The 27,998-nt window shown below is 36.0% G+C and overlaps 1 protein-coding gene across 16 annotated transcripts in view; it reads left to right on the top strand.

The window, feature by feature from the left end:
- Window positions 1–27,998, top strand: part of SSH2 (slingshot protein phosphatase 2) — a 211,806-nt gene that overhangs the window by 5,249 nt on the left and 178,559 nt on the right. For 9 of the 16 annotated variants that reach the window (XM_045571045.1, XM_045571049.1, XM_045571042.1 and 6 more), the window contains exon 2: window positions 19,874–19,970. The exons of the other annotated variants lie outside the window; for them this stretch is intronic. The gene's annotated coding sequence lies outside the window, so the exon portion shown is untranslated. The remainder of the gene's footprint in view (window positions 1–19,873; window positions 19,971–27,998) is intronic. 16 annotated transcript variants of the gene reach the window in all.

Raw genomic sequence — 27,998 nt, forward strand, 5'->3', positions numbered from 1 at the left:
ATGAAATCCTCCTATATAATAAAAGGCTAATATGCAAATTGACCAAATAGCAGAACAACTGGTCACTGTGATGCATACTGACCACCAGGGTCAGACGGTCAATGCAGGAGCTGCCCCCTGGTGGTCAGTGTGCTCCCACAGGGGGAGTGCCACTCAGCCAGAAGCCAGGCTCACCCCTGGAATGGCAGGAGCCTCTCCCCACTCTGCAGCAGCACTAAGGGCCCCTTGGGCGATGTCCAACTGTCAGGGGAGTGGGCCTAAGCCAGCAGGCAGACATCCCCTAAGGGTCCCGGACTGTGAGAGGGTGCAGGCTGGGCTCAGGAACCCCCATCCCCAGTGGAAAAATGCTATACACTGGGCCTCTAGTTGATTTATATGAATCAAAAATACTTAAAAGTGATGCTTTTTAATTTTTAGAAACCTTAGAAATTCAAACTGTAAAAATAATACATGACCATTATAGAAATCTGAAAAATACAGAAAAGCACAATAAAGAGAATAAAAGATATGTGCCATAAAGCTGTGTATATATTTTACATATTTGAAATGCTGATGTATTGCCATATCACCTAAATGGCTACATTGAGTTATAACTCATTCTAACCATTCCATTGTTGATGAGCATCTTGGTGTTTCCAACTTTTTTGTTTTACTGTTATAAATTCAATTACATGAATATCATTGGGCATAAATATTCAACTGTAGTTTAGAACTTTTTTCTTTTTTAAAATTTAAATTATTTTTTTAAGTATTACATATAGTATTACATATGTCTCCTTTCCCCCCCCCCATTGGCCACACCTCCCCTCAACACATGCACCCCTCCCCCCATCTGTGTTCATTGGTTATGCTGATATGCATGCATACAAGACCTTTGGTAGATCTCTTATCCCCTTACCTCCTGATTTCCCTCATAGGTTGGACAGTCTGTTCGATGCTTCTGTGACTCTGGTTCTACTTTTGTTCATCAGTTTATGTTGTTCATTATATTCCACAAATGAGTGAGATCAAGTGATATTTATCTTTCTCTTCTCTGACTAGCTTATTTCACTTAGCATAATGCTCTCCAGTTCCATCCATGCTGTTGCATATGGTAAGAATTCCTCTTCCTCCTCCTCCTCCTCCTCCTCCTCCTCCTTCTTCTTCTTCTTCTTTTTTTTTTTTTTTTTTTTTTTTACAGTAGCATAGTATTGCATTATGTAGATGTACCACAGTTTTCTAATCCACTCATCTGCTGATGGGCACTTAGGCTCTTTCCAAATCTTAGCGATTGTAAATTGTGCCGCTGTGAACATAGGGGTGCATATATCCTTTCTGATTGGTGTTTCTGTTTTCTTCTGATCTATTCCTAGAAGTGGGATTACTGGGTCAAATGGAAGTTCCATTTTTTATTTTTTTGAGGAAACGCCATACTGTTTTCCACAGTGGCTGAACCAGTCTGCATTCCCATCAGCAGTGCAAGAGAGTTCCTTTTTCTCCACATCCTCACCAGCACTTGTTGGTTTGTTGATGATAGTCATTCTGACAGGTGTGAGATAGTATCTCATTGTTGTTGTGATTTGCATCTCCCAGATGATTAGTGACTTTGAGCATGTTTTCATGTGTCTCTTGGCCTTCTGTTTGCCATCTTTCAAAAAGTGTCTATTTACCGTATTTTTCGGACCATAAGACGCACTTTTTTCCCCCCAGAAGTGGGGGGGAAAAGTCCCTGCGTCTTATGGTCCAAATATAGCCTACACATATACTTTAAAAAAAAAGTTTTTTTACTTGCCCGGCTCTGTGTGGTCTCTGTGTGCTTGCCCGGCTCTAAAATGGTTCTAAATGCTGCTGTTTACTTTACAGGGTTGATTACATGTGTTTATGACTGTGATGTTGGGTTTTAATGCACATAAAATATTTTAGGACACTATTTGTTTCAGAATCTTTTTTTCTTCATTTCCCTTCTCTAAAAACTGGTGCGTCTTATGGTCCGGAGCGCCTTATGGTCCGAAAAATACGGTAGATCTTTTGCCCATTTTTTGATTGGCTTATCTTCCTTTTGTTAAGTTGTATGAGTTCCCTATAAATTTTGGAGATTAAACCCTTATCAGGGATAACATTGGCAAATATGTTCTCCCATGTAGTGGGCTTTCTTGTTGTTTTGTTGATGGTTTCTTTTGCTGTGCAGAAGCTTTTAATTTTGATGTAGTCCCATTTGTTTATCTTCTCCTGGTTTTCATTGCCCTAGGAAATGTATCAGTAGATATACTGCTACAACTAATGTCTGATATTTTGCTGCCTATGGCTTCTTCTAGGATTTTTATGGTTTCCCATCTTAACATTTAAATCCTTTATCCATTTTGAATTTATTTTTGTGTGTGGTGTAAAAGTTGGTAGTCTAGTTTCATTTTTTTGCTTGCATCTGTTCGATTTTCCTAACACCATTTATTGAAGAGACTGTCTTGACTCTAATGAATGCTCTTGTCTCCTTTGTCAAATATTAATTGAGTATAGTTGCTTAGGTTGATCTCTGGGTTCTCTGTTCTGTTTATATGTCTGTTCTTGTGCCAGTACCAGGCAGTTTTGAGAACAGTGACTTTGTAGTATAGCTTAATATCTGGTATTGTGATCCCTCCAACTTTATTCTTCTCTCTCAAGATTGCTGCAGCTATTTGGGATCTTTTTTTACTCCAGATGAATTTTTGGAGAGTTTGTAGAACGTTTTTTTTTTTCAATCCTCACCTGAGGACATGCTTAGTTGTGGGGGTGAGGGGGAGGGGGAAGAGGGAAAGGGAAGAGAGATCAATTGGTTGCCTTCCATAGGCTCCAAGACTGGAACTCAAACCCACAATCCAGGTATGTGCCCTGACTGAGAATCAAATCCGCAACCTTTCAGTGCACTGGACAATGCTCAACCAACTGAGCCACTCTGGTTCAGTGCATTTTGGAGCATTTATTAAGATTTCAAGAAATAAAATTACTGGGTCACAGAGTATAAACAATTTTAAACACTTCTATTACGTATTTATATCTTATAGAAAGGCTGTTCCAATTAACATTTATTCTAACCAGCATAGTATTAAAATGTTCATTTTTCCTAGCCGTATTAACTCTGGATATTCTCATTTCGTTTTTAATCATTAGTAATTTTTGAGGATAAACATAGTTGGTTTGATGTATTTTATTATAGATTGAATGTTTTTCAGATGTTTATTAGCCATTTCTATTAAAAAAATTTAGGAGATATTCTATTTTATTGAATATAACCTACAAATCCTAAAATAAAACTGTTTTAAAGTATGTAGTTCAGTTGATTTTTAGTAAACTTTCAGAGTTTACTAAACTTAGAGTTTACAGACTGCAATCTTTACTGCAATCCTGTATTCCCATTTTATGAATTTATTCTTTTCAATCTATATACCCTCTTTTTTTTTTTAAGAGAGAGAAAGGGAGAGGGAGAAAAATTGATGAGAGAGAAATATCCACATCAATTAGCTGCCTCCTGTACGCCCTCCACTGGGGATTGAACTGAAAACATAGTGTGCACTGACCTGGAATGAAATTGGTGACTTCTTGGTGCATAGATCGATGCTCAACCACTGAGCTACACATACGCTGGGCATAATCTATATACTCTCTTGATATATTATGAGTATTAGTCTTTTATTGTATTTATTAAAATTATTTGCTTTTTAATTGTTTGTATTACCCTTAGACTAAAGTCTATGCCTCAGAGTTTGCTAGCAAAACTTTTAATGAGCCAACCTCACTTATCTCTTTAGCCTTTTCTCTTCCCAAGTCCCTGCCTTGCTCACTGCTTCGTCAAGCTGACATGCCACACTCCCCTTTATCTCTAGGCTTTGTACACGCTCTTTCCTTTACCTGGAACACTTTTTCCTCTTCTCTTTACATGACTAATTCCTACTCATCCTTCAGGTCCCAGCTTAAATGTCACTTCTTCTGGGAAGCTTCCCTGACTCCACTCCCTGACCATGGTAGGTGCTCCTTCTATGCACACCATAGCACCCTTACTTAACCATTGTGCCTCCTACCTCTTTGTTGTACTGGGTTGTGTGCTCCTTATCGCCCCAACTAACCTTTAAGCCAGGTACTTGGTTTATTGATGCATATTTTTGTATCAGCAGGGTCAAAAGTATTGGATACATGGAACAATGGATGGATATAGTCATATTTAGCAATCTTTTCCATTTTGAGTTCTTCCATTGCTTTTAAGCATTGTTCTATTTCCAGAAGCCCAAAAATATGACCACCTTTAAGACTTTCTAAAATTTACGAGAGAGAGAGAGAGAGAGAGAGAGAGAGAGAGAGAGAGAGAGAGAGGGAGAGAGAGGGAGAGAAAGGGAGAGAAAGGGAGAGAAAGGGAGAGAGAGACAGAATTTGAACCATCAATTTGTATTCCACCTATTTAGGCATTCATTAGTTCATGCTTGTATGTGCCCTGACCAAGGATTGGACCCGCAACCTTGGCATATTGGGAGGATGATCTAACCAACTGAGCTGCCTGGCCAGGGCCCCTTTAAGACTTTTGATACATATTGCTAAAATTGTTCTCCAGAAAAGTTGAATCAATTTTTGTTGACAAGCTATATATAAAAATGTCTCCTTCACTGTACCCTCACCAGCCATGAGTATCATCATCATCATCATCATCACCCACTTTCTTTCTCATAAAAGCCATTGCTTATTGAACATTTACTGTGCACCAGACACTGTGCTGAGTACCTTACATGCATTATATTGATTTTTACATCTCTCCTATGATGTAGATATTATTATTATTATCTCTATTTTACAAAGAAAATTGAGAATCAGAGAAGTAAAATTAATTCCCTAAGATTATAGATAAGTATAATATCTGACCCTAGAATCCTTTCTTTTAACCACTAGTATTTTTTTTTTAATTAAAAAATATATATATTGATTTTTCACAGAGAAGAAGGGAGAGGGACAGGGAGCTAGAAACATTGATGAAAGAGAAACATCTATCAGCTGCCTCCTGCACACCCCCCAACTGGGGATGTGCCTGCAAGCAAGGTACATGCCCCCGAAAGGAATCGGACCCGGGACCCACCAGTCCGCAGGCTGACACTCTATCCATTGAGCCAAACCAGTCAGGGCTACCACTAGTATTGCTGTTTTAATTTAATTTTTAAAATCAGAGGTTAAACATTTCCCAAATATTTATTATATATGTTTTATATTTCCTATTTTGTAAGTCGTTGATGTGAGTAGCCCAATTTTCTTCTTGGATAGTTATTTTTGCCATATTAACTTGTAAATATTCCTTTTTTAAAATATATTTTTATTTATTTCAGAGAGAAGAAAGAGTGAGAGAGAAATAGAAACATACATGACGAGAGAGAATCATGGATCAGCTGCCTCCTGCAAATTCTCCACAGGGGATCGAGCCCACAACCTGGGCAAGTGCCCTTGACTGGAACCGAACCTGGGACCTTTCAGTTTGGCTCTATCCACTGAACCAAACCAACTAGGGCTATAAATATTCTTTATATATAAGAATATTAACCTTTTTCTGTTTTGTTGCACATTTTGCCTCAGTTTTTCATTTGCCATTTTTGTTTGCTTTTGTCATATTTATTTTGAGGTACAGATATTTAAAAAAATTTAATGCCATCATTCCAAAGTCTTTTTTGTGTGTTTGATTTTCACATTGTTGTCTTAGTTCAATTTTCCATCAATAGGGTAGAGAAATATTCACCTGTATTTTCTGAAGTTGTCTTATAGTTTATTATTATATTTAACTTTAATCACCTAAAATTAATTTTACTACATGGTATGAGGTAAATATTAATTTTGTTCTAAATAGTTAACCACTTGTCCCAGTTCATTTTATGAAATAGTCACTTCTTTTTCTAATGGTGTATAATTCCATCTCTGGGAAATACTAAATTGAGGTATAAGCCAAAGTGTGTTCTATTTGAGTTCCATTGCTATTCCCACAGGAGTTTAGTTAGTTTAGCAGGTATTACTTAGTATTCATTAATTATTGTAGCATGGACAGAAAAGATACCTAAACTAGCTTAGATTTTAAAATATGACTCAAGTGCCTGGGAAGTACAGAGGAAGAGGAGGCCTTTGGTGTTCAAAGGTATCTTCAGGTCTCTCCTCCTTTCTGTTTGGCTTTCAGTGAAAGGGAGCAGATTCTAGGTTACGCCCAGTCTGAAAAAAGGCACTGTGCAGAGCCCATACTTCCTAACTATAGAGCACCATAAATATTATTCCTTGTTCCAGCAGCTTAGGGCTTTACTGTTTTTCTATTAAATGTGGCTGTCATTGGCTATATAGTGCCTGGCCCATTGTAGGCATTCACAGGTCCATGTTTCTTCTTTCTTTCTTTCTTTCTTTCTTCCTTCCTTCCTTTCTTTCTTCCTTCTTTCCTTTCTTTCCTTCTTTCTTTCTTTCTTTCTTTCTTTCTTTCTTTCTTTCTTTCTTTCTTTCTTTCTGTCTTTATTCAATCATTCATTCAAAAAACCTAGCTATGGTAGGGAAAGTATTTTTTTTAAAGGACAAAACCAAACAAAATGATTATTGACAAAACTCTTTACCTAATTCGAAATATGCCAGAAGCCAGGTACACATGGGAGAGATCTAAGCATTCTTGTGAATCTTTAATGAGTGCTATTTTGTGCAGTAATCTCGTCCATTCTCTTCCTCTGGGTCTCAGCACTGAGTCCTTTCAAATAATTGAACCAACTGCCCTGCATTTTCTTGCCCAGCTGAGCAACACAGCTGCTGTTCACGTTGCCCCTTATTTTCCTGTTTGTCCAGAGAATGTCTGCTGAGGTGATTTTGGCTCTGAAATATATTGAAAGGTCTCCTGGTTCCCTAGATTTCCTGAGAGATGGGAAATATTTCATTTAGTGAGTGGGAGAGGCTATGCTTAGAAATAATTGATGATAAGTAGTGTACTATGTTCCAGCCTAGATTTTATGGAGCTGTGTAATTCAATTAAAAAATAATAATTTAGTATCTTTTTGTTTCCCATGCTATACTTGACTCTGAAGATATTTATTTATTTAATTCGTACCAGGATTGATGATCAAGCAGTCAGTTAGACTCTGGTTTCAGAAAGCTTAGCATATAAGAAGAAAGATTAGTATTAAATAAGTAGTTAGAATACACTGTAGTAATCACAAATTATATAAGCCTTGTGGAAGAGAAAGAAGGTCAACAAGGATTTCTGAGTTGAGCCTTAAAGATTTGAAAATAGAGCAGTCAGAAGCATGAGCTTAAGGCACAGGGCTAGACATGATGTATGCTGGGAGCCGCAAACAGAATAGTGCTGATGCCATGCAAAATGCAGAAAAGGGGGCTGGGGAAATAAAACTATTTTTTCATGAATTGTAACATCTAAGTACTTCTTTTACCTTAAATACAGTATATGTGTTCTCTTGGCTTTCCTTTAAAGTGAATTTGTTAAAATTTGTGATTATGGGCATTAATAACTGTCTTAGTAGCTACAATGTTTTGCTTATTTGCTATGATATAGACGCTAGGTTTGGCATTAAACAGTCATCACTACTATTTGAAGGAGTACTATTATTGTTCCCATTTTACAGGTGAAGAAATTGATTTTCACAGAGTCATTTAGACTCCCCCAGCGAGGAGTATCAGAGCTGGGATTTAAACTTTGGTTGCCACACCCAAGGACTAAATTACCTTCCAGCTTAGAATTAGTCTCTATGTCTAGGTGCTGTTTGAGTTGCTTCCATTTTTTTAACCATGTTGCTTCATGTTTGTCCTGCTTTAGTTTGAAATTACTGCAATTTGAGTCATGTAGCTGCTTTTGTTTTGGTGCTTGATAAACAGTTCAACAGAAGCCTGCTGAGAGCCTTTCCAGCACTGTGGGATTATATAAAGCATTATCTGTGCCTTGGAATTTACAGGTCTAGTGCAGGAAGGCAGCCATAAACTAAGTATGTATAATCAAAAAACCTAAAATGTCAGTGCAATAGAGAATAACGGGCCAGGAATGTGGAACAGACTAATTGGGAAAAATGGAGAAGCAAAAGATCTTACTTCTAAATATTAATCCCTTTCATTTTCATTTACAATCAGAAGCCAACTCTATCTATGGTGTGACTGTTGTAAGACAGTGTTGTCTAAGGTATGACAGCCAGATACTGGCGCTTCTGTCTTTGGAAGTGTGTGTTTGTAGGAATTACCTTGTCCCTCGCCTCTTCCACCTCTCTACCTTTCTCTGCTAATGGGAAAAACAAAAATGCCCAACAATTTCATTTTTACTGATTCAGACAGATAGGAGAATGGATGAAATTATGTTTCTAGAAGTTTAAGGGAAGACATCTCTGTGCAACTTCCTCACTGGATTAGTGATTCTCTACTTGTTGCTTCAGACACTTTTATAGAAACAACAACAATTTGAGAGAGTCTTTTCTTCACAATTATATTTAGCATGTCTCAGACAAGAATTAAACCACATGTTAACTTCTCATAACATATTATCTTAATCTATTAAGGAAGCTCATTTATTCTTTAGAGGTTGAGAAAGCAATTGTGGTTTAGAACAAAAATAGTATTTGCCAATGATTCTAATATAGTCCATGTGGTTTCATTTCTTTCAAAAATACCTTCAAAAATACCTATAGCACCGTGAAGCAGTCTAACATAGTGGTGGATTGGGAACTCTCCGTCTGAATCTGAATACTGCCTTTACAATTCACTAGACTCAGACAATTCAATTACTCCAGGCTTCAGTTTGCCCATCTGTGAAATAGAAGTAATAAATAGTACTTTTATAGAAGTGAGCATTAAATGAGAGAGTGCCTTAGTACCATGCCTCGCACTAAATAAACATGCACTTATGAGGTATTAGTCATTTTTATAATGATGGTTATTTAGGGTTGCTATTTGGTTATTAAGCAATTTTTCATTATAATATAAATTTGGTGGGGAAGATACTTGCTTTATGACAATATAATTCAAATAAATAGTTTATTTCAGGGGCTTCAGGTTTTTTTTTAATTTTGTACTCAATAATACCTTCATTTTTTAAAATTAGAGACTTTCTGCTCTAGTTGTTAATCTCTATGCCAAGTATGTTTGTTGTGTATAATTTTGTAATGACCCTGGAGCACTATACAGAATGATTAATGCAACTGTAATCTTTAAAAATCCCCTTTCCTTGAGAGCTTATCAATTTACTAGGTCATGCTTAGCAGCATATTAATCTATTGGTTGTTTTGCTATGGTAGGCTAGATCATTGCAAGTGGTCACCTTAGTTTTTTAGTCAAATCAGACTGAATATGTTGACATTTTTAATGATCAAGACTATAAACCATGTGGCAAAATAGAAATCAACATATTTTTTAAAGATAGAGAATCTGAGGTCACTGAATGTATTCATGGGTTTAAATATATCTTTGTACAAAGAAACAATAGATGAGAAGAATGATTTGTGTAATCCAGCTATACTAAGCATTTGGAAATTGAAATTGAATGCAGCTTTGAAAAGATGCATTTCCAAAGATACTGAATGAACTCACATGTAACAAGGGGCCTTTGGTTCATACTTTGGTTGCATTTTGATTACAGTTTTTACTATTGAATGCTGTCATAAAATAGAGACAACCTATTTTTTTTTTTAAAAGAGACTGGGGGAAAAAATACACCAAACTTTCTATGAGTACAATATTTTAATTCATCTTCTAGATCTGTTTTATACAAGCTGCAACTTTCTCAACTCTGAGCATTTTAATGTTGATTCTGTAGTTTTCAATTAAACTTCAAAGGAACTGCAGACTATAAAGGAAGTCTAGTTAGGCAAGATGTGGCTGGAAAATCCAGGAATTCCTCCACTTGCCTACAAAACATGTTTGCAGGATATGGCATTTGATAATTAAACACAGGGCTTTTTGTAGAAAGAAAATAGTCTTCGGAAATTTCCACTTAAGCACCATTTTGTAGGATTTTAATCTATAAGACTTTTAAAAATTAGAGAATTTTATTAAACTAATAATGAAAAGTCTTATATTCTTGAAATTGTCTTATAGAAGATTATAATTGTGTTGCAAAATGAAAAATTTAAAGACACAAGGATGATCTGGACCTCTGTGTTGCATGTGCTTGCTCAGAATGCCAGCCTGCTGAAAGTTAGAAATAGAGATGTTGCTCACCAGCTTAGTCTTTGTTTCCATCAATTCTTTCAGATGATTCAAGACACTTTAGAGGAAGACTGTGTTTTAACAGGTCCAGGGCTTATACTTGCTTTTTTCTTAGATTCTCCCCCACTCTCCTATCCCCACCCCTACTTAATTGGATTGCATTCATTTTGCAAACATCTATTAAATCCCTACTCTGCACAAGACTTTATATCGTTTAAGCTGCTAGTACAATCTAGTCTTTTTAAAACAAGTTGCCTTATCTGAGCATATGATTTAGAAAACTGGATGATTGAGGTTCTGTGTTTTATTCTTTCTTCATTCTAAAGTAACCACAATAGTGATTCTTAGAAAAAAACTTTTCTTTAATAGTTGTGTGCACTCCAAAATGAAACCTTTTGATATAGAATTAGATCATATATGGTCCTAAATTCAATGATGAAAAAAAAATATTGAAATGGACATTTGTCTTCAGAAAAACTTGAATGCACAAAAATGTATTTTGAAAATGTATGAGTCAGTAGTTGAGAAAATGCCTTATCAGATTTATTTTCATTGATGAGAGAGAGAGAGAGAGACAGAGAACCTTCAATTTGTTGTTCTACTTATGTATGCATTCATTGGTTGATTCTTGTATGTGCTCCTGATGGGGATTGAACCTACAGTACAACCTTGGTGTACTGGGGCAATGCTCTAGCCAACTGAGCTACCCAGCCAGGGCCTCAGATAGTTATTTCTTAACCTCCCCTTAAATTAGAAAATTTTTTCCCCTCATTTTATTTTTTGCCTGTTTCACTTGATTTATTACTGACTTTCCAAAATATCATTTTGGAAGTTGAGAGCACAATTTCTTTAAAATCAGCAAGCAATGTGACAGTGATATTGAAATAATGAATTTTTCATTACTTAAAATCCTAAGCCTAACATTCGTCTGGAGAAAAAGTATTTTCTACACGACCCTAGTGTACTTTTCTCCCTTGCCAAATCCAGACCCAAAAGGACAGTTTCCCTCTCTGGATAATTTAATAATGACTTTATGTCTTAAGTACTTGTTGTCAAGAAAATGGGCTACATCATAGCATAGTGGTTAAATTGACTTTAGATTCTGGAGCTAGGTTCTGGAGTTAAAATCCCAGATCTGCCACTTATTAGGTATAGATTTTGAGAAATCGCCTATCTAAGCTTATCTTACAGTATTATTGTTAGCTCTTTTTATGAAATAATTAAATGAATGCTTAATATAGTGTCTAGCACTCTAGCATAGTGAGCGTTCCTTCATTATCTGCTAATAATTACTAATGTTAAGTGGATTTAATTCTTTGATTCTTGCACAATATTATATACTTGATTTTAAAAATTTATGACAATTGGTTTTCAAAGCATATTCATTATAGGTGATATAATGAATATATTATGAGTCTTTACTGAATTATATCAAATATGTATCATGCTTAGCTATGTTGCTTTATGAGTAGTTGTACACCCTGGATTGAAATGGGCATAACCATCTTTGAATGGTAATGAAGTAATGTGAGATGAAGTACATTTGAAGATAGTGAAAACTGTAGTTTGTGGTTATCTACAGGACCGTTAAAGCTATTAAAGTTCTTTTTTAGGTAAAGATTCAGTGAACTTTAGCACTTGAGCATATGACTCTAAATTTAATGCTCAGTGGGCACAAATGAGTGATGTTTTAAATAATTTAAATAATTTAGTTTTTCATTAGTTGTTATGATAGACAAAGGTTGGTAACAGTCATTTAAAACATCATTTTTGCTATTGCCACTCAGTGATTAAGATGGAAAGTCATATACTTGCTTTCCCTGGCTTCCTTGCACCTACCAGAGGTAACCATGTAACCTAGTTCTGGCCAGAGACCCATAAAGAACAATACGCATGGTTGTGGGCATACAGCTCTGTAACTGAGACTGAAGCAAGCATGTCAAACTCAAAGGCTAACACAGACCAAATAAACAAGATTTAAGTTTATGTGGGCCACAAAAAAACAAAAGCTTCAGCCTAAACCGGTTTGGCTCAGTGGATAGAGCGTCGGCCTGCAGACTGAAAGGTCCCGTGTTCGATTCCGGTAAAGGGCATGTACCTTGGTTGCAGGCACATCCCAGTAGGGGGTGTACAAGAGGCAGCTGATCGATGATTCTCTCTCATCGATGTTTCTAACTCTCTATCCCTCTCTCTTCCTCTCTGTAAAAAAAAAAAAATCAATAAAATATAAAAAAACAAAAACAAAAGCTTCAATTTTCTTAGGCTTATTTTGATAGAGATATGCTGAATACAAAGGGCAGAAATAAATAACAGTTAACAAAAAATAAATATTTCAATAAAAATTAATATTTTTTTCTTGAACATTAACTTATCAGACACTGAATAACTGCACAAATTAACAAGTGTAATGCAAATCTATTTTTCTTGTTTTCTGAAAGCGAAATATTTCCTGTTGTGCACCCCAAACAAGTCAGTATAAGACTAATGATGTGGCGATCGGCTGAGAAAATACTTGCTGCTAATATTAGTGGAGAGCAATGGTGCTCCTGCAGGTAAAGTGCGTAAGGGAAATGAATACAACAAACATGATTATAGTAATCAGTCATTAGTGAACGTTGTAGTTAGTTATTAATAATCCTATATAATAAAATCCTAATATGCAAATTGACCAAACCTCAGAATGACTGGCGGAATGACCAGTCACTATGATGCACACTGACCACTTGAGGGTAGACACTTCCTGAGAAGAAGGCTATGGGGAGGTGAGGAGAGAGAACGGGCCTGTTACCCCCTGCAAACCCACAGTTGGACATCCCCCGAGGGCACAGCACAGGCTGAGGGACACCCCCCTCCCCCCACGATGCACAAATTCCATGCATTGGGCCTCTACTTAGGTATAACAGGATATTGTAAAAATTAAGTAACAAAATTTTTATTAAAACGTTTCTTACTGTTATATTGGCTGGGTCACAAAAATATTCATTGTGGCTGCATGCGGCTGTTGCGAGTTTGACATGCTTGGTCTGAAGGGACATGCTTTCTCCCATCTCATGCTCTTTGTTGCATGCACTTGTATGTAATGTTATGTAAAATCATGTTCACTATAACAACTTAAATTTCCATGCACATTTACTTACTGTCTTTGGAGCAAATGTTATCAAATTAATGCAAGTTAAATGCACATTAGCTGCAACTCCAGAGTTACTATTTATGAGATGCTTAGCATATAACCTGGCCTTCAGAAAATGGTAACTTTTGTTACTGTAAGGATAGCATATGATGTTTGAGGATGAAGAAATTGAGGTTGTCCAGGGTTCATCTTGGCTCCTGAGTGCAACATAGAACAATGATTTAGGGGATTTTTTCCTGCCACAGCAGCCAAAATTTATAACAGATGAATGTGGCCAAGGGAATAATGTCACTATTTTAAGGATTAGGTTATATTATCAATTGTATTTCAAGATAAAAACTCTAACATAACTGCCTCACAATTATAGGCTAAAACGAACATGAACACCGCCCCCCCCCCCCAAAGAATACAATAGTTAAAATTTTTATTGTTTGAATTGTAAAGTATTTTATTTACACAAAGAGTATTCTGATTGTTTTTAAATGCAAACACTGTTTTGCTTTCTTTCAAATGTATGACTTAAAGGTTTTCAAAGGACAAGGTGATATTAAATGTAATGCAAAATGTCAGGAAACCCTAATGATAAAATTTATCTGGGAGTCATTCATCAAGGATGTTAACCATTTTCAACTAAAGCCAACCTAAGCCAGAAATAGTTACAGGTGATCTGTTTTACAGTGTTGACACATATGTCTAACAAGATCTTATACCACTGACAAAAAGTACTATGACAAATACAGTAATATGATAATCTTTGTACACTTACTCTGTAAATAACATGCATTTGTAGCTCAAAATATTTTGATACTTTAGTTGATCCGGTCAGATTGTGGTGCTCAAATATAATGAATCATACATATGAAGAGTATGACATAAATATAGCGTAAGAAATTACCCATCGAGGAAGACATAGTGACCTCCTTTTCTTAGAGGAAGTATTTTTCAGATTACAGTGGGCAGGGATATACCTCTGAAAGTTTCCTGAGGATTGAAAATTTAAAAGTAAGAATAACAGTGATAGACAGTAAAATCCTAAGAGCAGTAATATGCTTTTGTTCAAGTGCTGTCATGTATTTTCTACTGAAAGCAAAGTTGTCTAAACTTGTACCTTATCACTTGTTGCTTGGTATAAGATTGTCTTGTTTTTAAACAAGGAGGAAAATCTTGTTTTAAGGTGACTCATAGTGACGTAATATATTAGTAACGGGGTGGTGCTCAATATAAGAACTGGTAATAACAGATACTGGCAATTTTCCCATAAAATTTAACTCATCTTGGGAATTCTTAGGAATCTGTGTTTAAAGGTACTTGGTTGCTAGAAGTCTTCATAGTAAGAATGGTTAAATATAACTGCTATATGGCTATGAGAATTTAAAGTGTGGCACTTAGGTGAGTTATAATTAGCTTATACTTCGTGTGTGTGTGTGTGTGTGTGTGTGTGTGTGTGTGTTTGCTTATACTTCTAAGACTTTAAACATCTAACAGTCTCTCTTACCTGTTATTGTTTTTCTCTTCCTGTCTTTTAAGACCCATTTATCTATGATCAGATGATTTATCCATTTAAAGTTAATTACCGTATTTTTCGGACCATAAGGCGCTCCGGACCATAAGACGCACCAGTTTTTAGAGAAGGGAAATGAAGAAAAAAAGATTCTGAAACAAATAGTGTCCTAAAATATTTTATGTGCATTAAAACCCAACATCACAGTCATAAACACATGTAATCAACCCTGTAAAGTAAACAGCAGCATTTAGAACCATTTTAGAGCTGGGCAAGCACACAGAGACCACACAGAGCCAGGCAAGTAAAAAAACTTTTTTTTTAAAGTATATGTGTAGGCTATATTTGGACCATAAGACGCAGGGACTTTCCCCCCCCACTTCTGGGGGAAAAAGTGCGTCTTATGGTCCGAAAAATACGGTAAATTCAGCTGCTGAACCCTATTTCATTTTGTTTGGTTTTTAAAATCTTACTATGGTTCTGGAACTAGGTCTAATGGTAATTGATTTTGGTATCATTATAGCTGTACAAATATTGCCATGACATCTGGGAATATGGCTTGCTAGTAAAAGGAGAATAGGTATGGATAAATAGAAAGATACATAGACATTTATTCTCCTAATTAGAGATTTTTATAATTTCCTATTAAAAAAAAGTTTTATCTAAACTTCAACTTAAGCCCTTTTTACAGTAAGAAAGATTACCATATATATATATATATATATATATATTGTGTGTGTATATATATATATAAAAGCCTAAGCAACCATTACGACCGGTTAACCAATGCTCAATGCAAGAGCTGCCCCTGGTGGTCAGTGTGCTCACACAGCCAACCTCCCACGGTCCCTCCCTCCAGCCAGCCAACCTCCCTTGGTCCTCCCCCCATGCTGGCTCCAATTGGCCTCAACTGGGACTGGGAAAACGGCCCCAATTGTCCCAATCGCCAGCCAGGCCGAGGGACCCCACCCGTGCACCAAGCCTCTAGTTTTTAATAATAAATCTTCTAAAGCTAAAAGAGGTTTGGAAAAACTGTTAATGAAAAACTTAGGAAAAATTACATGATTGATTGGCAGTCTTGGAGAGGATTAGAGTTTTTTAAAGTAAGAAAATGTGTAAGATGTTGATGAAGAGTTGTCTATTTGGTTCTAGTTCTTAATTTTTTTTGTTTGTTAGTTTTTATTTGGAAGATTTCAGTTAGTTAAGGAGTTCCAGGATGTAGAGTAATAAGAATAGTTCTTATAATAAATATAAAAGAGCTTACTGGTATATATTTGAAAGACTGTTGGCTAGTTCCTAAGGAAAGTAGACAGTGAGTGTACTTGTGCAAATGATGCAACATTAACTTAGTATCTTTTGAGCTCCTTTTTGATATTGCCTTCAGTTCTTTTAAATATCTCCAGTTCTTCCTTTGAAGGTGAATTTGTTTTTTGGAAAAGCCAAGAATAATTTACATCCATATCTGATAAAAATTAAACAATCCAAAACATCTTGTCTTTTAATAATCAGTCCCCACCCTCAAAGCTGCAGGACAGTGGCTGGTGCATAATCATGGAGCAGATGGCACATCAGAATACTGTCTTAGGGATTTGGCAGGGAGATGCAGAACAGGGAAGGGAGCTCTATGCCATGGACCTGTATTCACACAATTAATAACTTTTGTGAAATAAATAAAGGGAAAATATGCTTGTCCATAAATTAGTGAGATAAATATTTGTGAGTCATGAAGTATCCAAGCAGATAGTCCAAAAATGTTTCAAGTAGTTGGATATTATAGAACCTCTCAAAATGATTATTTGAGGAGAATATTCATTTTATTTTTATTTTTTAAAGATAACATTCATTTTAAAATAAATATGTTGTGTTGGCTAGATAAAGAATTCATTAGTTTACTATTTTATAGGCTTAAATTGAATTATTTATTTTTACTTTGAGATATATTCTCAAAAAAGTATTCGCCATGAAAAATTAACATAGATTTTATCTATTGTTTCCTACCTTTCCTAAATGCCTCTACCACTTTTTTTTTTTTTTTTTTTTTTTTAATTTAGAGGCTGAGGGAGATAGTCTCCTTTCACAGCAAATATGAGGGGGCAAGAGGAAACCAGAGAGAGTAAAACTGAAGAATATTTTGAGTTGATCCATCTCAAAGACTAGTTAGAATTAGATACTTTAGCCCTGAATGGTTTGGCTCAGGGGATAGAGTGTTGGCCTCTAAACTGAAAGGTCCCAGGTTTGATTCCAGTGAAGGGCACATGCCTGGGTTGTGGGCTCGATCCCCAGTGAAGGACTTGCAGGAGGCAGCCCATCCATGATTCTCTCTCATCATGGATGTTTCTATCTCTCTCTCCCTCTTTCTTCCTCTCTGAAATCAATAAAAATATATTTTAAAAAACACACAAACGTACTTTAAAAATTAGATTCTTTAACCCCTAAATATGTTAAGTGATAGAAAAAAACCACTTCAGATGAAATGAATAAATTATTGAGATTGTTTTTAGTGGAAAAGATTGTTTTTAGTGGGTGATAAATAAGGTGTACTTATAATTTATTATCCAAACCAGGATAATAATGAGAATGAAAGGGGATGCTAGTATTTATTTCACATGCAACGGATGTTAAATAGGGTGTACAAACCTGGTATATGTGGCTATCCTAGTAATAGAACTCAAATTTATCTTGATATTTATTGGACAAGTTTTGATTGAGGGAGAAAAAATTTTACTTGGAACTTTTTCTTATAATGTTTGTTTGAAACTACCTTACATAAGTTAGTTATTTCTTTCTTTGCCTTCTCAGAAATTTTATACATATACATATCTTTATAACATTATATTGGAGTTCCCTGTTTAAGGGTGAGACTCCCCCATTAGACTGATGTCAGAAACTTTTCTTGTTCACTATTTGAAACTTCCTTAGTGTCCAGAATATAATAAATATAGGGTGTCCCAAAAATTGTATATATTTTAACAGCTGATAACTCACTTAATTTTTACTCCTTTTCAGGTTTAACTGATTTGAAATAATGGGTAAAGCCAGACTAAACTTTGAACAGAGAAAATGTATCCTAAAGTGCCACTAGACTTTTTATGGGGATACATAAAAGATAAAGTTTATGGTACAAAACTGGCAACAGTAGATGAATGAAGGTGCACAAATACTGAAGGAAATTATTCTTGATGTTTTCTATTCCATTGCTCCACGTTATCAGCAGTGACTGGATCAGAATGATCATCAGTTTGAAAACAGGCATTGACAAAAAAAAAAAAAAAAAAAAAGGTCATTTCTACAGATGTTTTTAAAATTTTGAACATGTATTTTATTAATTATATGTTAATAAAATATTGAATTTATAGTCACTCAAAGTATATAGACATTTTGAGGGGATACCCTGTATATATTGATGAAGGAATGTTAATCTCATATAATTATTATCTTCCTCGTTACTAAAATAAGACAATTCTGGTGCTGACAATTTTACCTAAGTATACTGGATGAATTGCTTGTATTTTATAGTATTAAATAGGTTGAGAATGAATAGTTAAATTTATAGGCTGTGTTACACATTTGTTAAAGTTAAAATTTAAAGAATAGGAATCAAACAACATATAATTAAATTCATGAAAAGGACCATTTGAAATTAACCAGAAATAAAGTGGGTGGGAGTGGGGTTGAATTGACTTTATGGAAAGAAGAATAGAATGTGTAAAGTCGTGACAATTTGTAGACATACACATGATTTTATTTGACTGGAGTGGAGAGTGCATATGAGAATAGGGCATGGAGGGAGATGACTTAAGAGGCCAGATCATAAGGAGCTGTATATGATACATTAAGAGGTTGAATTTTATCCTGAAAACTATGAAGAAATATTGAAGAATTTTAAGCAGAAGAGTGATGTGATCAGATTTTGTACTTCAGAAAGATAGTCATCTGAAAATGCACTGGAGAAAAGCCAGAAATACTTGGATACTAAATTGGTGACCAGAGAGAAGGACAGTAATTGAAAAGGAAGAGTGAGCAGCGTTTTTCAACAGCTGTTCTGCGGCACACTAGTGTGCCGCGAGATGTTGCCTGGTGTGCCGTAGGTGCAGACAAAACAAGAATTTTATAATTTTTCACTATTTTGTTTACTTAATATTTCATAATAAAGTAATTATAAAATACTTTCTTTGTGTTTATTTGATTCCTATTCAAGAGAATTACTTTATATATAGTCAATATAGGCACAGAGTTAAATTTTTTAACATTTTCTAATGGTGGTGTGCCTCGTGATTTTTTTCATGAAACAAATGTGCCTTTGCCCAAAAAAGGTTGAAAAACACTGGTCTAGAGTATGGCTTCGTTGTTTCAGGCTTGGGCGAAGAGTCCATACTGAGCTAGAGTGTGCAGGGCCCAGGTGGTAGAGTGGGAAGTGAACATCTTGTGTTTGAGGTATATTTGCAAAAACCAAGGGGAAGTCCCAAGTTAGATCAATATATTTTTATTGCTCAGTAAGGTAGATCTAGGCTGGAGACAGAATAAATGATTTAATTATTTATTAAGCTTTTGCTTAAATGTGTAAATATGTTGTATTTATATTTTTATATTCATCACATATTTTAGTCCTTATGAATTTGTTATTATTGTTCCTAATTTACACAGTGTCAGTCAGTCAGAGTCAATCTAAAGCTAGGTTGAAACCATGAAAATATGAATGAGATCACTTATGATGAATGTATATGGTGAGACCTGCGAGGAGTGAAACACTAAAAGTTGACTTTTTGAGGAACTTAGACATTTGAGAGGCTAGAGGAGGAGGAAGATTCTGCAGATAAGGCTGAAAGAGAACATCAAAAATGATGTTACCCAAAATATGTTCCTCAATTAATTTATCATATAAGATAGTTCTTTATAAGGGAAAGATTCTAGAGCAAGGCAAGTTTGGGAAACACTGCAGAACTCCATCCTGTAGATTCACAATTCACATCAGTATTTACGTGAGAAATTTGAGAAATCCCTAGAAAAGAAACCATTTAACTTTAATAGAATATTTCCCAAACCTATTTGATCATGAACCTCCTCCCTTTTTTTTGCATACATTTTCATTGACATCCCAGGGTGGAAGAATCAAAGTGAGTGTGGCACCAAAGACTAAACAAAGAGGGAGTTTTCAAGAGGAAGTTGGAACAAGTTGTCTTGGAGAGGTCAGCAGAGGTAAGAGTAGAAAGCTGGTAGATGGGCAGTTGTGAGGGCAATAGTGACTTATGTGAGAGCAGCTACAGTGGAGTCGGTGGTTAGAAGACCATTGTGTTGCAGTAGCTTAGAAGATAAATGAGTGGTGAGGAAGGGGAGCTAGCAGGTAGATACTATTTCCAAAACCTTGTCTCTGAAAGAAAGGACAAGAAGGTAACTAGAGGAGAGTGTTGGTGTGAAAGAAGGGCTCTTTTTGTGTTACTTGTAAGAGATTTGAGAATTTTTCTGAAGGGAAGGAGTCCATAGGCAAGAAAAGGGTCAAAGTATGGCAGGGAAGAGAGGATGATTCATGGAGCAAGATTCTGAGGAAATGGGAGGAGAGATGTTACAGAGGACAGTTGAAAAGATTAGATTTGGAGGGGTGTGAACTATTACATTGAAATCAATACAGTGATGCCCTGAGGAGCTTCTTTTCCAAGTAAGTGTATGCTTTTGGTGTTTGTGTTTGGACTACAGGGTATAGATTTCTGTACTGAATCTTCCTCCTTATTGTCACTTTCTACTGTCATTGTATCTTCCTCTAGTCGCTCTTTACTTCCGCTGATTTGCTGCTTCATATTTGCTTCCATCTAGAAAACCAGGAAACCAAGCTTTTCAGAGTGTAATAGAAAGTAAGAGTAAATAACCTGAAGGTCTAAAAGACACTGGTCCCTTGCCCCCAAGGGATGGGAAATTTCTTTATTTTATTTTTTTTTATTTTATTTTTTTTTTAGGTGAGGTGGGAAAAGAGTTGCTTTGGAATTTCTACATTTTCCCAAAAGATAAAAATACCACTAAAGGAACCTAGAATTTTTAAAATTTATATATGTACCATTTAAAATGTCTACTATTTTTTTCTCTACTTTTTAAAATACTAAATGCAATTTTCATCATTAGAAAACATTCCTTGGTGATAGACATCTTCCTACTGTGTAGTGTTCATACAAAATTTTAGTTTAAAGGTGGTATTTAACTATAATCTAGTCAAGTAATGAGATGGACAGGACATAAGATTCTGAATTATAACTATTAAAATGTGCAAGGGTAAATATTTTGCAATTGGTAGTGCCAGGCATTTGTGGTGTGGTCTATACTAAAGGCTTTTGATTTAAGTGAGTCACTATATAATGATACACTACTGCTTTGTGTTTTGTTGTTACTGTTTTTAAAATCTTTATTGTTGAAAGTATTGCATTGTTTGCAATTGTTTTTCCTCCAAGGCTGTTGCTCTGTCTTACCTTTGTTGTCAGCTCAATAAGGTTAGCTGACAGTCCTGGCTGGTGTGGCTCAATTGGTTGGGCATCTTCCCATTCTCTGAAAAGTTTCTGGTTGATTACCAGTCAGGGCACAGGCGTAATCCTTCATAGAGGATGTGCAGGAGGCAGCTAATTGATGATTCTCTCTCTCTCTTTCCCATCTTCTCTCTCAAAATCAATGGAAAATTTAAAAAAATAATAATAAGGGTAGGCCCTAACCAGTTTGGCTCAGTGGATAGAGCATCGGCCTGTGGACTGAAGGGTCCCAGATTCAATTCCGGGCAGGGGCATGTACCTAGTGTGGGGTGTGCAGGAGGCAACCAATTCTCTCTCATCATTAATGCTTCTATTTATTTTTCTCCCTCTCCCTTCCTCTCTGAAATCAACAAAAAAGAAAGGAAAAGAAAGAAAAGAAGAAAGGGAGGGAGGGAGGGAGGGAGGGAGGGAGGGAGGGAGGGAAGGAAAATTCTCCATCTCCGTGTTCTCTTTTTTCACCCCCATAAAGGCAATAAATAAAACAAACCCAACTGTTAATTTTTTTAAAGATAAAAGTGTTAATCTGAAAACTGCTTTTAATTAAATATGTTTTTTCTTAGTATATTCATAAACCTTCCTGGAAGTCCGCCATTATTTTGAACGCTTATATTTTAAGGCAGTGCAGATGTAGGAAGTAGAAGAAATATAAAATCTCTGATGAACTTTTCCTAGAGGATTGTTTACAAATCAGTCAATTTGTGTTGTTATCAATAATCTCTCTAAAAACAATGTAAAGGGTAGGGGTGGGAGAGAATCTTCCTTTGGATTAGAATTTACAATTTTTTTAAATTTTCTGTATTCAGGTCACATGTCCTATACTAATAGAAGTTGATTGATGTTTGACTTGGTATGTAATGATGATAAAGTTCAACTTTTCTTCTAGATATGTGGCCTTTGTTTTGTTTTTATATTTCTTGTGTTCATGTGTTTGTTTCACATGTTTCTTTAGAGGTTTTTGAGCCAGTTATACATTTTAAAGCCTCTTTATTAAAAAAATTACTGGAGGCCCGGTGCACAAAATTCTTGCACAGGTAGGGTCCTGAGGCTTGCCCAGTGATCAGGGCTGATCTGTGGGGTGACCAGTGGGGCAATTTGGGAGCCCCCACTGGCACCACCTTGGCTGGCCTGATGCCACTCGCTCACCGGCCCCACCCCCCACTATTGCTGCTGGTTGCCTCTTTCTGTGGGCAACTGGGAGGAGCCCGCTGGCATCTGCCTTGGCTGGCCTGGGGCCTGTGGGCAGGAGGCAACTCCTGCATTGAACATCTGCCCCCGGTGGTCAGTGTGCATCATAGCAACCAGTCGTTCTGCTGTTCAGTCAATTTGCATATCAGGCTTTGATTATATAGGATTACATAGGATATTAAAAGCCATCCTATCCAATTCTACTTTTCTTGTGGTTTGTTTTAGGTAACCCAATAGTAAATATGGATATTTTGTTTTGCTTGCATGTTGTTTTGCTTACTTGTTTTTAATCCTGAAGCTCTAAAACTCATTATTTAAATTATTCCTTCAAAGATGGAGTATTTCAGAGTCTTACTACTTGTACCTTAGTATGCCAAAAGTTACCTTTTAGGCTAACAAAAATTTTCATCTATCACTATAAGCTCTCTGTGCTCCATATTACCATGGTAAGGGAGCACTATCCCCTCTACCTTCATTAGTTGTTCCTGTCCCATCTAACCTTACATAACTATCATTAAACTTTTTTTGGGAGATGGGGGTGGATTTGTCCTGTCTTTTTTTTTTCTCCAAGATTTTTTTTTTTTTTTTGAGGGAGACGGGGAAGGAGGAAGGGAGATAGAGGTAGAGATAGAGATAGAGATGGAGGTAGAAGTAGAGGTAGAGGTAGAGATAGAGATAGAGACAGAGACAGAGTCAGAGACAGAGACAGAGACAGAGACAGAGATAGGGAAAGAGAGAGAGAGAGAGAGAAACATTTATGTAAGAATGATAAATTAATTTGCTGCCTCCTGCATGTCCCTACCTGCAGTCAGAAACCTGGGCACGTGCCCAGATCAGGAATCAAACCGGTAACCTTTCAGTGCATGGGACAACATCCAACCAACTGAGCCACACTGGCTTGGGCTTGTCCTTTCTTTTTTAATGTAGGCTCTAGGCATGGTAATACACACTAATTTTTATTTTTGTTATTATATTGTTTCTTGTATAGGAGCCAAGATTTCATGCTAATGTTGTACTGTGCAGTTAACCAATGGGTTCTAATAGTCACCGATTCCTATTATGAGATACTAAAGCAAACTTAAAGCTATAAGTTCTCAGTTTCCAAGACTGAGAGCTAGAATTTGCCTAAAACCAGCATGTACATAATTTTAAAATAATCATTTTATCCTTCATAAGTATGAAAACCAAAAAGCAAGCATATTTAACACTATTTTCTGTTTTTAAAAATTAATCAGGATTATTGAAGAACTTAGCTAAAATAAAAATTCCCCTGTTTTATTAAGATACACATCTCAATGTGCTATAATTTACCTATTGTTGGATATTTAGGTTGCAGTATAAATTCTGTAGGGAATTTTTGTACATAAATATTTATATACATTACTGATTTTTTAAAAATAAATTGTGGAATTTACTGAGCCCAAAATGTGAACATTTTCATAATTTTTGATACAATGTTATATTACTATTCAGGAAATTTTCATAATTTTATACTCCCAGCCACTGGTGTGTGAATGTTCCTCTTTCTCTTTTCTTTAGAAGCTTTGGAAGCATTTATAATCTCTTGTCTTTGCTATTCTGAAGGATAAAAATTATATCTTATTTTATTTTTCAGTTTCAATTAAATAAGTAGGACATTTTCTGATTTATTTTTAAAAATTAGTCAGAAAACACTAATCCTATGTAATAAAAGGCTAATATGCAAATCAACCAAATAGTGGAACAACAGTCTCTCTGATAAACACTGATCACCAGGGACAGTTGCTCAATGCAAGAGCTACCTCCTGGTGGTCAGTGAACTCCCACAGGCGGAGTGCTGCTCAGCCAGAAGTCCTGAGCTGGGCTTACAGCTTACAAGAGCAGCAGCAGTGACAGGAACCTCTCCCACCTCCATAACAGAGCTAAGAATATCTGACTGTTGGCTTAGGCTTCCTCCCCTGAGGACATCCCCCGAGGGCTCCCAGACTGCGAGCGGGCATAGGCCATGGTGAGGGACCCCAGCCATATGTACTTTGGAGGTGACCAGGCTGGCAGGGGAGGGCCTTAGGGGAGACAAGGCAGGCAGGAAGAGGTGGTTTAGGGGTGATCAGGCAAGCAGGTGAGCAGTTAGGGGCATTAGGCATGCAGGCAGGTGAGTAGTTAGGAGCCAGTGGTCCTGGATTGCGAGAGGGATGTCCCACTGCCAGTTTAGGACATCCCCCAAGGGGTCCTGGATTGGAGAGGAGGGTGCAGGCTTGGCTGAAGGACCCTCCCACCCCTGTGCACAAATTTCGTGCACCAGGCCTTGAGTGTAAACAGAATAATGTATCTCTATTCCACACTGACATGAAAAGGATTTGCTTACTGCAAGAGAGTATATTTTCAATTTTTGAGAGACTAGAGGTAAGTTTTCAGTTGCTCTAGGAATATCTCAAGCTTTAACGAGTGTTTAGTAGGATATTAACATTCTGAATCCGATGCTCCAGAACATAAATTTGCCAGTTCTCTAAAAATACTAGATAAATGGAAAATTCAGTGACTTGCTTATGATCCACCAAAGGGCAAAATGCAAGCAAGACTGCCAGCTGCTCTGAATCTGCAAGCATTTGTGCAGAACTAATTTTAATAGCAGATGTTGGTGTGTTGTTGTGTGTTTTTTTAAAACACAGCCTTCCCTCTGAGAGACATATCCCGTGACTTCTAGATGCCCCATAACCCTGTTAGCCAGTTTCATTGCTAAAATTCCATATTTTACTTCTCTTCCTTGTCATGTGGGAAGTTTCAGAAATGCCTAAGGGAATCTCACAATTTCAGAAAGTCTTGATACTACAGAAGAAAACTGTTATTTTTGTTGATCAAATGAATAATGAAAGCATGGGAATTCTACTGGGCATTTGCTGATTCAATTTCTAAATGATGACACATACAGATTTTGTGTTAATGATATCAATACTTCAGGTCTCCAAAGGAGCTCACACAGGCCTAGATAGGTGCCTCTGTGACAGCTGTCATTATTTTCACCCACATGTCAAGAGTTTAATCCAATATGGATTTTCTCTGCTCTGGGCTTGCCTACTGCTAAAAGGCTAAGTAAATTCTTTCATTGTTATTATTAGTTTTTAAGTTTGTTTTTTTAACTTCATAAAATTCAAAATTCAAAAAGTTTTATTAAAGGGTGTACATATAGTGAAAGGTCTTCTTACTTCTGTCCCCTGGACATCTAGTTCTTCTCTTCACATACCACTAATGTTATTATTGTTCTGTGTCTGTTTCTGGAAGTGTTCTATGCATAGACAAGCAAGTGTGTGTGTGTGTGTGTGTATTTCTTTTCCCTCTTTTACACTGGCATCACAATATACACAACATTCTGTACCTTCCCTTTTTCCCCCCACTTAGTCTAACTTAGAAATATTTTATATTAGTACATAAAAAGCTCCCTAGATAAGATTCCATTGCATAGGTGTGTGCCATAATTAATTAACTAACCAAATCCAGGCATTAGTTATACTGCAATGAATAACAGAAAAATATCATTTCATCAAATTACAGTGTTTTTAGAAATAGAGTTGCTGGGCCAAAGGAAAGGTATAGTTTTATTTTTAATAGACATAAAGGTTTCAACCTTAAAAACTAAACCTGGGAAGAAATAGGGGTCATAATTAGCTGACCAGAGATTCTAATCTATGTCACTAAATGTGATATTTTTCTTTATGTAAGTAAAAATGGCAATGAAAATGCTAAATTATTACTTTTAGTAATACTTTTCCATGATCACTAATCACTCTTATTTAGCAATTTAAATTATTTTCTTATTGCCATAGGCCAGTGATTTGCAACCTTTTTTTTAATCTCATGGCACTCATAAACTAATTACTAAAATTCTGCGGCTTATCAATAATATATTTTTTGCCAACTTGACCAAAATATAGGTATAATTTTGATTATATCTCTATTATTATTGTCATATTTTTTATTTGACAGTCTAAGGGATAAAGAGGTCAATGTCCCTGACTAAATTAGTTAGGTATTGTATGTTTTAAAAATTCTTGTGGCATACCAGTTGAAAAATGCTGCTATAAATACTTCAAATCATTTTCAGTGTTTCTCAAAGTGTGGTACGCGTACCCACAGCAGTACGGGAAGAGTTTGGTGGGGGTACACATAGCACTGTAGATTGGTGGGGATATGCACTGCACCGTGCTTAGCTGCACCTAATTCTACATTCTCATGAGTACGAGGGGTACTCAGCGTTACGAAAATTATAGAAGGGGTACACATATGTCAAAAGTTTGGGAAACGCTGATTTACATAATTCTAAAGAAGTTCATTTATTCAACTTGCTATCATCCTAGATACTGCTCTGCAGTTGTAAAAAAAGTTAGTTATATAGCATCATGATTTTAAACTCATTTGCAATGAACTAGGTTTAAACATTTATTAGTTTCCTCTTATATGAAGTTATTGTACTTTCCCTTAAAGTCTTTGCTATATTAGTAATTTACAATCTGGGCAAAAATCCAGAAAGTATTCTTTTCATCTTTTAGTGTCATATTATGATCTGTAGTTTATCCATTTTTTAAATCTTTCCATCAATAAGTGGTACCTCGCTAGCATTCTTTCATGTGCTTATTTGCTCTGTCTTCTCTTGGTGAAGGATCTGTTGAAATCTTTTGTCTATTTTTTATTAAGATGCTTATCTTATTTAGTTGTAAGAATTCTTTATATATTCTGTATACAAGTACTTTGTCAGGCATATTTTGAAAATATTTCTCCTAGTCTGTAGCTTGCTTTTTGTTTTCTTAAGTGTGTCTTTCAAAAGTTATTTCTTTTTATTTTAAGATTTTTCATTGATTTTTTTTTTTCAGAGAGAGAGGAAGGGAGAGGCAGCGAGAGAAACATTGATGTGAGAGTGAAACATCTATCAGCAATCACTGTCTGCTACTAGAACATGTCTAGAACATCTGCTACTTTGGACCCGAAATCCTGGCATGTACCCTGACTGAACCTACAAATGTTTGGTGCATGGGGCGATGCCCCAACCACTGAGCTACACCAGCCAGGGCTCAAAGTGCAAAAGTTTTTAATTTTGTTGAAATCCATTTTATAAAATTTTTTAATGGTTTTTGGTTTTGTGTCATTAAGAACCCTTTGCCTAACCCAGTGCCACAAAGATTTTCTCCTATATTTTATTCTAGAAGTACATCTATTTTATTTGGTTTGGTAATCATTTATATGGTTGTTACAGCCTGTCTTCCCAATTGAGGAAATAGGCTCAGAGAGGTTATAAAGCAATTTGCCAAAGTCATTTAGCCATTAGTTGTTACTATGTTTTCTGATCCTCAATTTGCCAAAGTCATTTAGCCATTAGTTGTTACTATGTTTTCTGATCCTCAATTCTGTGTTTTTCAGGTTTGTGCATATTAGATCAGATTATGTACATAGTAAGATCATATCAGATATCCTGGGGGTGATCAGTTAGATTTTCAGTTCCCAAAGCTTTGCATTCTGTCATTTCCTGTTAGATCTACCATTTGTTTAACATGTCAGAGGGCAA

Source organism: Pipistrellus kuhlii, unplaced genomic scaffold (genome assembly GCF_014108245.1).
Source record: "Pipistrellus kuhlii isolate mPipKuh1 unplaced genomic scaffold, mPipKuh1.p scaffold_m20_p_39, whole genome shotgun sequence".
Classification (NCBI taxonomy): Eukaryota; Metazoa; Chordata; class Mammalia; order Chiroptera; family Vespertilionidae; genus Pipistrellus; species Pipistrellus kuhlii.